General features: G+C 45.4%; 1 protein-coding gene across 1 annotated transcript in view; it reads right to left on the bottom strand.

The window, feature by feature from the left end:
* Nucleotides 1-5,264: 5,264 nt before the first annotated feature.
* The window catches only part of LOC143986759 (uncharacterized), a 111,092-nt gene continuing 101,153 nt past the window's right edge, over nt 5,265-15,203 (bottom strand). Inside the window, exon 4 of the mRNA XM_077485164.1 lies at nt 5,265-5,364. The gene's annotated coding sequence lies outside the window, so the exon portion shown is untranslated. The remainder of the gene's footprint in view (nt 5,365-15,203) is intronic.

Raw genomic sequence — 15,203 nt, 5'->3', positions numbered from 1 at the left:
TGTAATCTATCTATCCGTTTATCCGTACAGTATATAGAACTTTCTCTGTATGTATTTTTCTCTCTCCTTCTATATATACACACATATTTAAATATATATATATATATCTTTATATATAGATATATATAGATATATCTATATATCTATATATATCTATATAGATATATATATATGCACAGTGCCTTGCAAAAGTATTCGGCTCCCTTGAACTTTTCAACCTGTGAAAAGCCACATTTCAGGCTTCAAACATAAAGATATCAAATGTTTATTTTTTGTGAAGAATCACCAACAAGTGGGACACAATTGTGAAGTGGAGCGAAATCTATTGGATAGTTTAAACTTTTTTAGCAAATCAAAAACTGAAAAGTGGTGCGTGCAAAATTATTCGGCCCCTTTACTTTCAGTGCAGCAAACTCACTCCAGAAGTTCAGCGAGGATCTCTGAATGATCCAATGTTGTCCTAAATGACTGATGGTGATAAATAGAATCCACCTGTGTGTAATCAAGTCTCTGTATAAATGCACCTGCTCTGTGATAGTCTCAGGGTTCTGTTGAAAGAGCAGAGAGCATCATGAAGACCAAGGAACACACCAGGCAGGTCCGTAATACTGTTGTGGAAAAGTTTAAAGCCGGATTTGGATACAAAAAGATATCCCAAGCTTTAAACATCCCAAGGAGCACTGTGCAAGTGATCATTTTGAAATGGAAGGAGTATCAGACCACTGCAAATCTACCAAGACCTGGCCGCCCCTCTAAACCTTCAGCTCAGACAAGGAGAAGACTGATCAGAGATGCAGTCAAGAGGCCCATGATCACTCTGGATGAACTGCAGAGAACTACAGCTGAGGTGGGAGAGTCTGTCCATAGGACAACAATCAGTCTTACACTGCACAAATCTGGCCTTTATAGAAGAGTGGCAAGAAGAAAGCCATTTCTCAAAGATATCCATAAAAAGTCTTGTCTAAAGTTTGCCACAAGCCACCTGGGAGACACACCAAACATGTGGAAGAAGGTGCTCTGGTCAGATGAAACCAAAATCAAACTTTTTGCCCACAATGCAAAACGATATGTTTGGCGTAAAAGCAACACAGCTCATCACCCTCAATACACCATCCCCACTTTCCACATCTGTGGCTCGTTGTTGAGACTTCCTTTCACATCCTATCCCATAGCCAAATACAGGAAGTGAGAGGAAATCCCTCCTGAGTGAGGGAATCCCTGGGTGTCACCAGAACTAGTGCCGCCAATCCTGTTTCGGCGTCAACCCAAAATTAGTGATTTCCTTTTACCTTCACTTTCGATGATAATGGTTAAAAATGAAAGTAGAGGGTGAGTCTCCCTAACGGGATCACAGATCTGATCCCTCTCCACCAGGGCTGGACTGGGACAGAAATTTGGCCCTGGACTTCATCCAGACCGGCCCACTTACATTTTGAGTGTCCCATCAGCACTCCCTAACATCAGTGTGTCCCATCAGCACCCCCTTACAACAGAGTGTCCCATCATCACCCCTTACATCAGAGTGTCCCATCACCAGCCCCCTTACATAAGAGTGTCCCATCAGCACTCCCTAACATCAGAGAGTCCCATCAGCACCCCCTAACATCAGAGAGTCCCATCAGCACCCCCTTACATCAGAGTGTCCCATCAGCACCCCCTTACATCAGAGTGTCCCATCAGCACCCCCTTACATCAGAGTGTCCCATCAGCACTCCCTAACATCAGAGAGTCCCATCAGCACCCCCTTACATCAGAGTGTCCCATCAGCACCCCCTTAAATCAGAGTGTCCCATTACCAGCCCCCTTACATCAGAGTATCCCATCACCAGCCCCCTTACATAAGAGTGTCCCATCAGCAGCCCCCTTACATCAGAGTGTCCCATCAGCAGCCCCTTACATCAGAGTGTCCCATCAGCACCCCCTTACATCAGAGTGTCCCATCACCAGCCCCCTTACATCAGAGTGTCCCATCAGCACTCCCTAACATCAGAGAGTCCCATCAGCACCCCCTTACATCAGAGTGTCCCATCAGCACCCCCTTACATCAGAGTGTCCCATTACCAGCCCCCTTACATCAGAGTGTCCCATTACCAGCCCCCTTACATCAGAGTGTCCCATTACCAGCACCTCCATACATCAGAGTGTCCCATCAGCAGCCCCCTTACATCAGAGTGTCCCATCAGCAGCCCCCTTACATCAGAGTGTCCAATCAGCAGCCCCTTACATAAGAGTGTCCCATCAGCAGCCCCCTTACATCAGAGTGTCCCATCACCATCCCCCTTACACCAGAGTAGCCCATCAGCACTCCCTAACATCAGAGTGTCCCATCAGCACCCCCTTACATCAGAGTGTCCCATCAGCACCCCCTTATATCAGAGTGTCCCATCAGCAGCCCCCTTACATCAGAGTGTCCCATCAGCAGCCCCCTTACATCAGAGTGTCCCATCAGCAGCCCCCTTACATCAGAGTGTCCCATCAGCAGCCCCCTTACATCAGAGTGTCCCATCAGCAGCCCCTTACATCAGAGTGTCCCATCAGCAGCCCCTTACATCAGAGCGTCCCATCAGCAGCCCCCTTACATCAGAGTGTCCCATCACCAGCCCCCTTACATCAGAGTGGCCCACTGAGCCATCGGCCCACCAGGAAACTCCCAGTAGTCCCGATGGCCGGTACATGCCTGCTCTCCACACTATCCAAAAAAAAAAAAAAAGTCTTTAATTATACATCAAGGCTGCATTCACACCTGAGCAGAGCGTATTTTTGCCAGAGATTTGCCAGTGAATTTTTGGTATGTTTTAACGCATATATACACGTTTTTGAAGCATTTTTTATATGTATTATAAGCTTCAGGAGGAGGAGAAGGAGCCTAGTTGTTAGGCAGAGAAATGCTTGAAAAATGCACATAAATACTTGTGCAGCGCATATTCAGACACACCCTTTGAATTTGAATAGGATAAATCTGCATGAATCTACGTAATCAGATTTGATTGGGGCCTTAATAAAGAATACACTAAAAAGAAAGAACACAGAAAACTATTTGTTGCTCAGACTTCCTGCTTAAAGGACAACTTTAGAACCATCTCATTAATTGCAGTCTTCCTAGTAAATTTCCACTCTTCCGACTTCCATGGTCCTCATTGGTAAGTCCTGATTGGCACTACAGAGCCTTTGCAAGGAAAGTGTCTCAGCCAGATCCTCTTCCTACCATGCATGCACCCAGGGGCCCTATTCATTACTATGGATGATTCCTACCAGGGTGGATTTGAATTCACTGTGGCCGTCATTCAGCCATAGCACGGATGTCAAGTGGTTAAACAGCAACTGTCATCTCTGTCCCGCAGTGGCTCCTCCTCTGACCCGCTGTTGACTCACCGACAGTCCCATTCACTTTAATGGGACAGCTGGTGATGTGGCAGTGACACAACAAGGTGAGGGACGTGGTGGCAGCAGGTGAGTGGATGCCCGCTAACAAGTGCTTCCATGATGGATCTGAAGTGACAGGTGCTCTTTAAACGCAAGGACTTATTGGTAGTTAGAATCTTTAATATTTGCAAACAAAATGAAGGTTTCTTATTTAGAATATTAAGCTGTCAGGTTAGTAAAACAGCGATATCTGAGCCTATTCAATCATACAGTTTGTAGTGTACATAGATTTGCAAAATAATGGGATAAAGGAATATTCCTGAATTTTGTTTTATCGCCTGGTTACTGTGAATACATCAATGCAGTGCCTGTTATCTCAGCTTGCAGAGCTTGGATTCATTGAATGAGTTTATCAAAAAATGTAAATATTGCAGAATATACAGCCTCATGCTACATAACTAAGCTCCATTTCATGCTGAATAAACTAAATTATTAATGCATCCTAAATAGAAATTTATCTTTAGATAGATTTTTACCCCAAAAGCATTTTATTAAAAAAAATTGATATATAAAAAAAAAAATCGATAAAAAAAATCAGATAAAAAAATAAAATAATTTATTTATATCCACCCTGATTCCTACTCTGCTGGGTGACTGGTGGCTACCAAGAGTACTGTACAGATCATCTGTAGGAATTAATGGAGTGATGACACGTATGCTCGTTAGGGAGAGAGAACCCAATCAGAATGTTTTCTTTGTAAAAGCTATGAATGAAACTATGACTGAAATAAAAAATGCTATACATGATGCCGTCTATTTCCAGAATTAACAGCATTTGTTTCTGAGTTCCCAGAATAAACTGTGTGTAAAGGCATTGGGGCGCCTGCCTTTACACACACATGACATTTAATGACATCCCAGTCTTAGTCCGTAGGGTTCAGTATTGCGTTGCCCACCCTTTGCAGCTATAACAGCTTCAAGTCTTCTGGGAAGGCTGAGCACAAGGTTTAGAAGTGTGTCTATGGAAATGTTTGACCATTTTTCCAGAAGAGCATTTGTGAGGTCAGGCACTGATGTTGGATGAGAAAACCTGGCTCGCAGTCTCCACTCTAATTCATCCCAAAGGTGTTATATCAGGTTGAGGTCAGGACTCTGTGCAGGCCAGTCAAGTTTGTGCACTGGTGCACAGACAAGTAGGAACAGGAAAGGGCCATCCTCAAACTGTTCCCACAAAGCTGGGAGCAGAAATTGTCCAAAATGTCTTGGTATGCTCACGCCTTAAGAGATTCCTTCACTGGAACTAAGAGGCCAATCCCAACTCCTGAAAAACAACCCCACACCATAACCCCCACCTCTACCAAATGATTTGGACCAGTGCAAAAAGCAAGGTCCATAAAGACATGCATGAGTGAGTTTGGGGTGGAGGAACTTGACTGGACTACACAGAGTCCTGACCTCAACCCGATAGAACACCTTTGGGTTGAGACTGCACTCCAGGCCTTCTCGTCCAACATCAGTGCCTGACCTCACAAACGCACTTCTGGAAGAATGGTCCAACATTTCCATAGACACACTCCTAAACCTTGTGGACAGCCTTCCCAGAAGAGTTGAAGCTGTTATAACTGCAAAGGGTGGGCCAACCCAATACTGAACCCTGCAGACTAAGGCTGGATTCACACCTATACAGTTTTAGTGCTTTTTGCATTTTGCAGATTTGCCCTAGAGTCCATATAACATGGTTTCCTATGGAACACGATCTGTAGTGCAAATCAGCAAAATGCAAAAAGCACATAAAAATGCGTAGGTGTGAATCCAGCCTTAGACTGGGAGGCCATTAAAGTTGATGTGCGGTAACATTTTCGGTAGTATCAATGACTATGGTTGTTGTATTTTGCTCCTACCTTAAATGGACTTCCGTCGTGTACATTTCGCTTTTGTTCATGTACGTTCACGTTACGCTTTTTACCTTTGTTGAAAATCAATGACGACTAATAAAAATTGCTATTTGAAAAAACAAAACAAAAAAAAAACAAGTTAATGTGCGTGTAAAGGCAGCTGTCACAATACTTTTGACAATATATTGTATTTCTGTTACCTGTTGATCCTGTCAATTGATCATATATTTTTCTACTTCCTATAACGTGACAACTCTGCAGTGAGATCATGTACTATATATATTGTACAAGATCTCATATATATAAATATATATAATAATAATAATTATAATAATAATAATAATGTACCATCACCCTGTAAGACAGAAGAGTCTAATGCCCGTACACATGGGCTGAATGGTGGGCAGCATCGCTTGGTCCACTAGAAACCGCCAGAAGCTCTGCCCGTGTACTGCAGCCAACAGAAGGCGGCCAGCTTCTATTAAAGTGACATGGCAGTCCCCCCTGTCAGAACACAATAGCACAGTAGGGGAGATAGCTGTACTAACATCTCTTAGTTAGTACATCGGCTCCTCTGGAGCTGTCAGTTTTTTTTGTTCAGCCCTGAAAGAAAAAATGAGTAGTGTGTACTAGACTTTAGATGGACATGTTGTTTTGAGTTGATGGGGACTATTTCCCCCTACTTGCAATGCAAATTTACACTTTGAATTTAGGGGACTGTAAACACACACACCTGAGCAGCGTTACTACCTGCAAAGGCAATGGATTGGGGTGTACATATGGCCACAATGCTTTCCACTGCGGCGCAACCAAATTTATCCGCACTGTCGCTCATGGCGGCCAACAGCGACTGACAGATGAGACTCAATCAACTGAATGGGGTGGTGGGGTTTTTAGGGGGTAAAACAGGCAACATAATGCCTCCTCAACACCTGTTAAACACCCTCCAAAGATCAATCCAATACTGATCGCTCTTCAGAGAGCAACACAAGTGTAAACAAGCCAGGATTCTGCCAATTCAGATCTGTGCAGTGCCTTGACACGCATTGGCTGAAAACATTCCGAGTTTTCAATCCACTGATGCTTTTGATGAGCCTTTCATGGGAGTTTCAGCACACGTCAACGCATGACAAACATACCTGTCCAAGGTAATAACAAAAGAACACAGAAAACAACAGACACGCAAATGTGAAGTCAGCCTAAGCGATACTCAAATTAAAACTGGAACTGAAGTCTAAAGTGGAGCTCAGCCCAAAAGTGGAAGCTCTGCTTGTTCACACCAGCCCCCCCCCCCACCCCCACTGCCATATTTGGCACTTTTTGTCAAAATCAGGTACCCGCTCCCTCTTCCCGGATAAGATCGCTGCACATTGATTGCGTTGATCTACTGAATTTTACGCCCCCTGCTGTCTTCTGGGAGACACAAGTCCTAGAAGAGAGTGGGACCTTTCAATAAGGGCAGCGCAACTCACACATGCACAGTAGGAAACAGGCTGGGAAGCCGCAGGGCTTCACTTCCTATTTCCCTTATAAGGATGCCGCTCCTGCACCCAAAGCTGATGGACAAATCGGCTAGGGGTGCCAACATCACGGGATACCACTACAGGTAAGTATCCTTATATTAACCACTTCCCAACTGGCGCATGCTGATGTACTTTGGCAGAATGGCATGGATGGGCAAATGGGCATACCTGTACGTCCCATTAAATTTGGGGCCACGCCATCATGTGCATGCCGCCATCGCGTGCATGCTGGCTGAGACCTCCGTGAGTCGGATCACAAGTCCCGTGGACTCGATCACCGCGGGGATACCCGCGATAGTCTCACGGGAAGGAAGAACTGGGAGATGCTAATGTAAACAAGCATCTACCTGTTCTGCCTAGTGACAGTGTCACTGATCTCTTCTCCCTGTGATCGGGAGGAGTGATCAGTGACGTGTCACACACAGCCACACCGCCCCACAGTTAGAAACTCGCCCCATGACACACTTAACCCCTACACTGCCACCTAGCTATTAACCCCTTCACTGTCAGTGTCATTTAGACAGGAATCAGTGCATTTGTATAGCACTGATTGCTGTATAAATGACAATGGTGTCAAAAATGTCCAATGTGTCTGGTGTAATGTCACAGTCACGATAAAAGTCGCTGATCCCCGCCATTACTAGTAAAAAAAATAAATTATTAAAAAAAATGCCATAAAACTGTCCCCTATTTTGTAAACGCTATAACTTTTGCGCAAACCAATTAGTTAACACTTATTGTGATTTTCTTTACCAAAAATATGTAGAAGAATACATATTGGCCTAAACTGAGGAAAAAATATATTTTTTATATTATAACAAAATGTAAAATATAATGCTTTTTTTTCAAAATTGTTGCTCTTTTTTTGTTTATAGCGCAAAAAATAAAAACCACAGAGGTGATCAAATACCACCAAAAGAAATCTCTATTTGTGGGGAAAAAAGGACGTCAATTTTGTTTGGGAGCCATGTCGCACGACCGCGCAATTGTCAGTTAAAGAGACGCAGTGCCGAATCGCAAAAAGTGGTCTGGGGCTTAAGTGGTTAACATTCATGAGCTACACTATTTGTAGCTCCTGACTAGGGTTGTCAAACGCCAGTAAATTTACTGACAGTCTGTAAAAATCTGTGATTTTTTTATAACTACCAGTAACGGCTCTTTCACACGAAACGGATCCGCGCTGATCTGCCCCGTGGACATCCGCTTGCTCAGCGGGGATCGATCTGTCGATCCCCACTGAGCAGGCAGAGGACAGGTTTGTCTCTGCACACCGTGCAGGGACGGACCTGTCCGAGCACCGCTCTCCCCTATAGGGGATCGGATGAGGACGGACCGCAGAGTCCATCGTCACCCGATCCGATCCTCAGACTTTTTCGGATCGGAGCGGGTCGGACGTCATCGGACATGTCACCGCTGACATCCGACGCTCCATAGACCTCTATGGAGCATCCGTTCAGGTCCACCTGAAAAAAGGCGGACTTGAGCGTATCAGTCGCGTGAAAGAGGCCTATATATCAGGGGCTGATATTTTCATGCTGTGTTGACTTTATAAGTGTAAATCAAACAAATGACTTTGGTATAGGTATTGTCAGTGTTTCCATATATGTTTATACTGTTCAAATATTCACTGTTTTAGTTTTCAATAGGAGTTCTGTAATTTCTTATGCCAGTAAAAAATGTGCTCCGCCAGTAAATTTTCCATGTTTTGTCAGTAAAAAATACTGTAGGAGGATGGCCACCCTGTTCCTGACTTTTCTTTTTTTTTTTTATTTATACAGGCTGGAACTCCTCTTTAAAAAAAAAAAAATATGAGCAGGCAGAAATTTTATTGCAGACACAATGAGGTTGATTTATTAACGGCAAATATACTGTGCCCTGCAAGTCCACTTGTTCTAGATTTAAGGGGAAGCTCTGAAATGAGAGGAAGCTCTGCTGATTTCCTTCATTTAGTCTCTTTTTGTATATAGTGCAAAAAAATGTAAAACTGCAGAGTTGATCAAATCCCACCAAAAGAAAGCTCTATTTATGTGGCAAAAAAAGACATACATTTTATTTGCATACAGCGTTGCATGACCACGCAATTGTCAGTTAAAATAAGTAGTGCAGTGCCGTATTGAAAAACATGATCTGGTCATGAAGGGGAGTAAATCTGCCAGAGGGCATGTGGTTAATAAATATAAATATATATATATATATGTAAAAAAAAGGTATGTAGCGCTGCCTTTTAAAATACACCATCTATTATGTGACACAAATCAATAACTGTAATAAATACGTACATAAATGTGCAAATGTAAAAACACTGTGCATCCATAAACGTGCAAAACACAGTAGTGTATAATATTTAAAAAGTGCAAAATCACATATATAAAAAGTGATACATCCAAATGACATGAAAGGTGCAAATATCGCAAACAATATGTGACTGAATCACAATACAAAAATGGCTAAAAAAGAAGAAGAAAAAAATAAAAATAAAAAAGTCCATGTGCAAATACAGGTGATCAAACAAATGTTCCAGTGCTATTCAGTAGCTCGATATCCAAATGTGACAGTATATGTAATAGTCATGCAGTGTTGTCACAGATGCAGACATGCTTCACAAAAAGAGAGAGAGAGTCCACCTTCAGTGCTCCACCAGTGCACCCCCCCGTTTCCCCCAGCCTCTCACCTCAATACAAGACCCCTCAGGGTCCAACACACTTGTAGGGGAAATTGCTGATTTGGCTCCTTATAGATGATTTGTTCAGCCTCACATTAAAATCCAAAATACCAACGATCATGGGGGAAAGAAAGGGGACTCTCATGTGTAGAAATGTAAACTTTAATAAAATAATGTAAAATATCCACTCACATTAAAAAACAGAATCTTGCGCTTGTAAACAAGGGAACTTTCGGTCTTGGCCGCGACCGGAAGTGACGATCGTGACACCTGGCTCCTCCCTGACACGTTGCGTCACAGACACGTGACTTTTTCAAAGGGTCAAGGAGTCAGGTGTCGAAGTTTAAATAGGGCGGGCGGCTATAGCAACTCAAAACAACAACCGCCCCATACCTTAATACTACTAGCTTCCTGATACAACTTGAAAATAAAAGCATATTCAAATTACTTCCACATCTACTAATAACATTACTAAAAATCACAAAGTAATTGTTATAACTTTCTCCACATAAATAAGTGTAAAATAACATTCTAAATATATCGCTCCAAAGACACTGCCATCTTGTGGTTAAATGCCATACTACATCATTTTATACAGGCAATGCTAACTGTGTTCATCTAGTCATTCAAATACATAGCAATATTATGAAAAAAAGGACAACTATACCATAGCTATATTTTAACTATCTCATAACTGGCCATAACGTTGGTTTTGACTGGACCAATCAATTGGGAAATTAATACCGGAAAAAAAAAAACAGGAGGGGGAGGGGGGAGAGGACAAAACCCCTCATCAGTGAAGTACATCTAACCCCAATGCTATCTATATATATATAAGTATATATAGAAAAATATAAAAAAATTCATTAATATTAATAAAATGCACAAAAATCTTGAATTAATAATTAGAAATAAAACAATTAAGATCAAAGTCAACGTTATGTCCAAAAGCTGTTAAAGTGCATAATTCATGAATCCATCGGGATTCAGATTGGCTAATCCTAATAATTTTATTATCACCTCTCCAATGGGGCTTGTATTTTTGAATACCACAAATTAATAAAGATGAGGGGTCTTTTTTATGAAACTTCGCATAGTGTCTCCATAGGTTATGTTTATCAAAACCCTTTTTTTTTTTTTTTTTTAAAACAACGAGTTTATTGGTATACAAGCCAGTAGACAGGAAAAAAGAAGGAAAAAATTTCGACATCATAGGTACATCCAGCAGGACAGGACAACAAACTTCAAAATCAGTACAGTGATGTATAGAAATACAGATCAGATCCGGTAGAACGGCAGCAGAATAACAGAGCACTTGCACTGTATGGCATATTGTATCAATAAGACAGTAACTCATATAAACACATCCAGAGTACCCACCCATCCCTGGTGCTGATAAGGAGACAGACCGCATAGTCAATCCGCTCAATACAAATAGGGTAAGAGGCTCCTCTAGTATCCCATCTTGGTCATACCCAGTATCTGCTGCGACGTTGATAAGCACCACATCCAGTCCCCTGAACCAGGCCAAGAGAACACACCTCACCCCGCACCACCCCGCCCAGGGGGGGCTAGTCCACACAAGTGTCTGGGTTAGTAAGCCAGCGATCCCATATCTTATTAAATTTGTTGGGGCACCCCCTATGCGCGTAAATGACTTTTTTCATGGGCAGCGTTAAATTTACCTCAGCTACCCAAGCCCCAAACGTCGGGGCCTCGGACCGCATCCAACACCTGGCAATTACCTTTCTAGCGCTGAATAGAGTTTCCTGTACAAAAACCGCATGGGAAGGGTCGGTCATAGGGACTGGCAGCAGACCCAGGATGCAGGTTTTAGGGTCCACCTGAAGCGGGGAACCCATACGATCATGAAGGAATTGAATAACTTGCTGCCAGAAGGTCTGAACATGTGGACATGACCACAGCAAGTGATAGAAGGAGCATGGGACAGTCCTACAGCGCGGGCACCCCGGGTCTTGAGTAGGTTTATATCTACAAATACGCACGGGAGTAAGATAAGATTTGTGCACAATGTACAATTGAGTCAGCCTGTCGGACATCTTGGGAGAAGTCAGTTTAACATTATCCAACACCTCCTCCCATTCCTCAGTCTCGAGCGGGCCCAGTTCCTCTTCCCACCTGTGTTTAGCTACCTCAGCCAGCCTGGACTCAGAACGGCGTCGAAGTGAACTATATAAAGTGGAGATCAGTTTGGAGGACTCCTCACCAATAAGAATGCCCACCAGTGACAGTTCCTGAGGAACAGGGAACCCCTCCCCGAATTGGGCCCCAAGGGCGTGAGACAGCTGCGCATATCGAAACACCATATGCGAAGGGATCCCAAACTCCCCTTGCAACGCCTGAAAACTGCGCACCCCCCGCGGGGTGACGACCTGGTACAGGTACACCACCCCCCTGGCGGCCCAGAGACCCGCCCCGGGTAGTTCCCAAAGCTCCCCCAGGCAGGGATTGCGCCACAAGGGCGTGTGGGAATGTACCCAATCCGCCCCCACCATCCTAAGGGCAATCCCCCACACCCGCCGGTGCTGAAGAAGCAGAGGGGCGCCCCCCCCCACACGCCTAGTAGTCTCCCTACCCCGAAACAGAACCTGCAGGGGGGAGTGAGCATGGCCATGAGGCACTCTGCAAATCAAAGTACTATATCTAGGGGCATCTGTTTTATGAAGGTGAAAGAAATGGGAAAGTTGGGCAGCAATATAGTATGCATGGAAGTCAGGCAGTGCGGCTCCCCCCAGGTCAGTTGGGTTTTTCAATGTATTCCAGGCTAATTTGTGTCGTCCAGAGCCCCAGACGAAGGAATTAAGGATAGAATCCAAGGTTTTAAAATACTTAAGAGGGATTAAAACGGAGGAGTGCCAGAATTTGTATAAGAATTTGGGTAGCAGAATCATTTTAATTAGATTAATCCTGCCCATCACCCCAAGGGGGAGCCTTGCCCAGGATTGGGTTTTACTCTTCAAATATGAAATCAGGGGTTCAATATTATGGGCTATACAGTCGGAGGGCTCCCTCGTGATCTGGATTCCCAAGTACTGAATAGAGGATACTCTACTCAGCGGAAGGGAGGCCGCGTCATGCATCGGAGGAGACGCATCAATAGGGAGGATCTGCGACTTAGCCCAGTTAATAGTAAGACCTGAATGTTTGCCAAATTCCTCGATAGTACAAAGTGCTGCCCTCAGCGATGGCCCCTCATCTTCGAGGTATAGGAGCATGTCGTCGGCATATAAGCTAACTGTTTCCACTAACGTACCTATCCTAAGGCCCCTGATGTGGACATTGGTTCTAAGGGATATAGCCAGCGGCTCCGCCGCCAAGGCATAGAGGAGCGGGGACAGCGGGCATCCCTGCCTGGTCCCCCGCCCCAAAGGAAGGGGACCCGACAGCCACCCGTTCACCGCCACCTGCGCCTCCGGGGAATAGTATAAAATTTTAACCCACTTCAAAAAATTAGGGCCAAACCCGAACCGTCGAAGGCACTCCCACAAATATTCCCACTCCACCGAGTCAAATGCCCTAGCCGCATCCAACGCCACCACAACTCTAGTACCCACGTGCTCATGGGAAGCCTGCAGATTCATGTGGAGCCTACGGAGGTTCATTGCCGTGTTCTTGCCAGGCATGAATCCCGTCTGATCCGGATGGATGAGGGACAAAATGTGAGAGTTCAAGCGGGTTGCTAACATCTTGGCTAAAATTTTGACATCCGCCTGAAGCAGCGAGATCGGGCGGTATGTCTCAGGGCGGTGTGGGTTTTTACCCGGTTTCGGAATAACCACTATCGTCGCTTGATGTAGAGTGTCTGGGAGAGTGGCAGAGTCAAAAAGGGAAGTATACAAATTTAGCAGTTCGGGGGCTAGCACCTCGGAGTACTTGTGGTAAAAATCTAGAGGTAGGCCATCCTGTCCCGGGGCCTTGGACGCTGCCAGGGAGGAGAGCGCCAACACAACTTCATCCAGAGTGAACGGGGCCTCTAAGTCAGCAACCTGTGACACAGAGAGGTGCGGGAAGAGGACCTCTTGTAAGAACGTCTGGGTCTCCCGTGAGGTGGCCTCCACCCGGGAAGCATAAACATCCTCATAGTAGGACCTAAACATTTCGGCTACCGTCGCAGGGTCTGAAATAAGTACCCCACTCTCGTCCATTAAGGACACCACCACCGGCGGCCTCGCGTCCTGATGGGCGAGGAACGCCAGCAGTTTGCCCGCCCTCTCGCCCTGCTTGAAGATGCGCTGCCGCGATAAAAAATGTTTGCGTCTGGCCTGTTCGAAGCGCAAATGATCTAGGACCCTAGTCTGGAGCCTAAGCGCCGAGGCAGCTTCTGCCGTGGGGTTCGCCACAAACCGACAGGTAGCAGCTTCCAGCTGCTCGACTGCCTGATCAGCTAGTAATTTGGAAGAGCCCTTCAAGGTATTGATACGCCGAGTCAAAGTAGAGCGCGCATAGATCTTAAAGGTCTCCCATACAATACCACCCGACGCTGTCCCTTTATTCACAGCAAAAAAGCGACGCCATTCCTCCGCTAAGTCATCCTGCTCCCCCAGTGCCTTCAGCCAAAAGGGGTTGAGGCGCCAGGCGCGAGGAACCACCTGCTGGGTCACAGAAAAGGTAGCCCAGCATGGAGCATGATCTGATAGAGATCTTGCGTGAAACCCCGCATCCTCCAGCTGGGGAAGGAGAATGTCCGACGCAAGAATGTAGTCAATGCGAGACATAGTGGAATGTGTGGCCGAGAAACACGTAAAGGCTCGGGCCGTGGGGTGTCTATGTCGCCACACGTCAGTCAGTGAGAAGTCCCCAAGGGTGCGACTCAGCCTAGATCCCATCTGGGCCGCGGGGGCAGAACCTCCGTGCAGCCTGTCTATACTCGGGTCAAGGGCAAGGTTGAAGTCCCCAAGCCAAATGGCAGGGGTGCCCGGATATTGGGCCATAAAAGCTAATCCCTCAGTCACCAGGCTAGCAGAGTACGGAGGTGGTATGTACAGGGCCAGGAGGAGGCAACGTCTACCATGTACAGTACAATGCAAAAAAATAAATCTCCCCTGGGGATCAGTATGCATATCAATCAGGTGAAATGGCAGTGTTTTGGCAATCAGCAGTGACACACCCCGGGAGTAGGGAGTGTGGGTCGCGTGATACGCCCATCCAACCCAGGGTCGCCTAAGAGCCAACTGAAGTTGGCCAGTAACATGTGTTTCTATCAGCGCTATTATGTCGGCCCTATATGTCTTAAGACAAGTAAAAACTGCTGTGCGCTTAAGCTTATCCCGGAGTCCCCTGACGTTCCAAGTCAAGAATTTAACTGGAGCCATACAGCAATAAGGAACAGTCTATTCACTGGGAGGGGCAGGTGAGGCAAGTACCAATAGCGGTCCCACCCCACACCCCCCCCCCCCACAATAATAAGTGCGTTCCTAGCAATGCAGGAAGTGACATTTTTTGTTGTACCATAAACTCAGTTACCATAAACTCACAACCGAACTCAAACTCAGAATCCCAGCAACAGCGTCCAGCGCAGCTTCACTCCGCCGCCCGAATCAGCTGTCTCTCCAGGAGGGCAGACACGACATGGCGCAACACACAAGGCGAACACTCGCTGTATCCAGCCCCAGGAGCAGCCGCAAAAACCAGAGCTGCGGTCCCCGCCCCCGATGCCAGGAAAACAGGCAAACAAGCATCTGCGAGCAGCAGTAGAAACAGCAGTAATAATAATAATAAATTGATTAAAGAAATAAATTG

Source organism: Lithobates pipiens, unplaced genomic scaffold (genome assembly GCF_037356315.1).
Source record: "Lithobates pipiens isolate NorthernLeopardFrog02 unplaced genomic scaffold, aLitPip1_a1.2 Scaffold_18, whole genome shotgun sequence".
Taxonomy (NCBI): Eukaryota; Metazoa; Chordata; class Amphibia; order Anura; family Ranidae; genus Lithobates; species Lithobates pipiens.
Note: the sequence above shows the minus strand (reverse complement) of the source record. Positions and strands in the feature narration are given on the sequence as shown.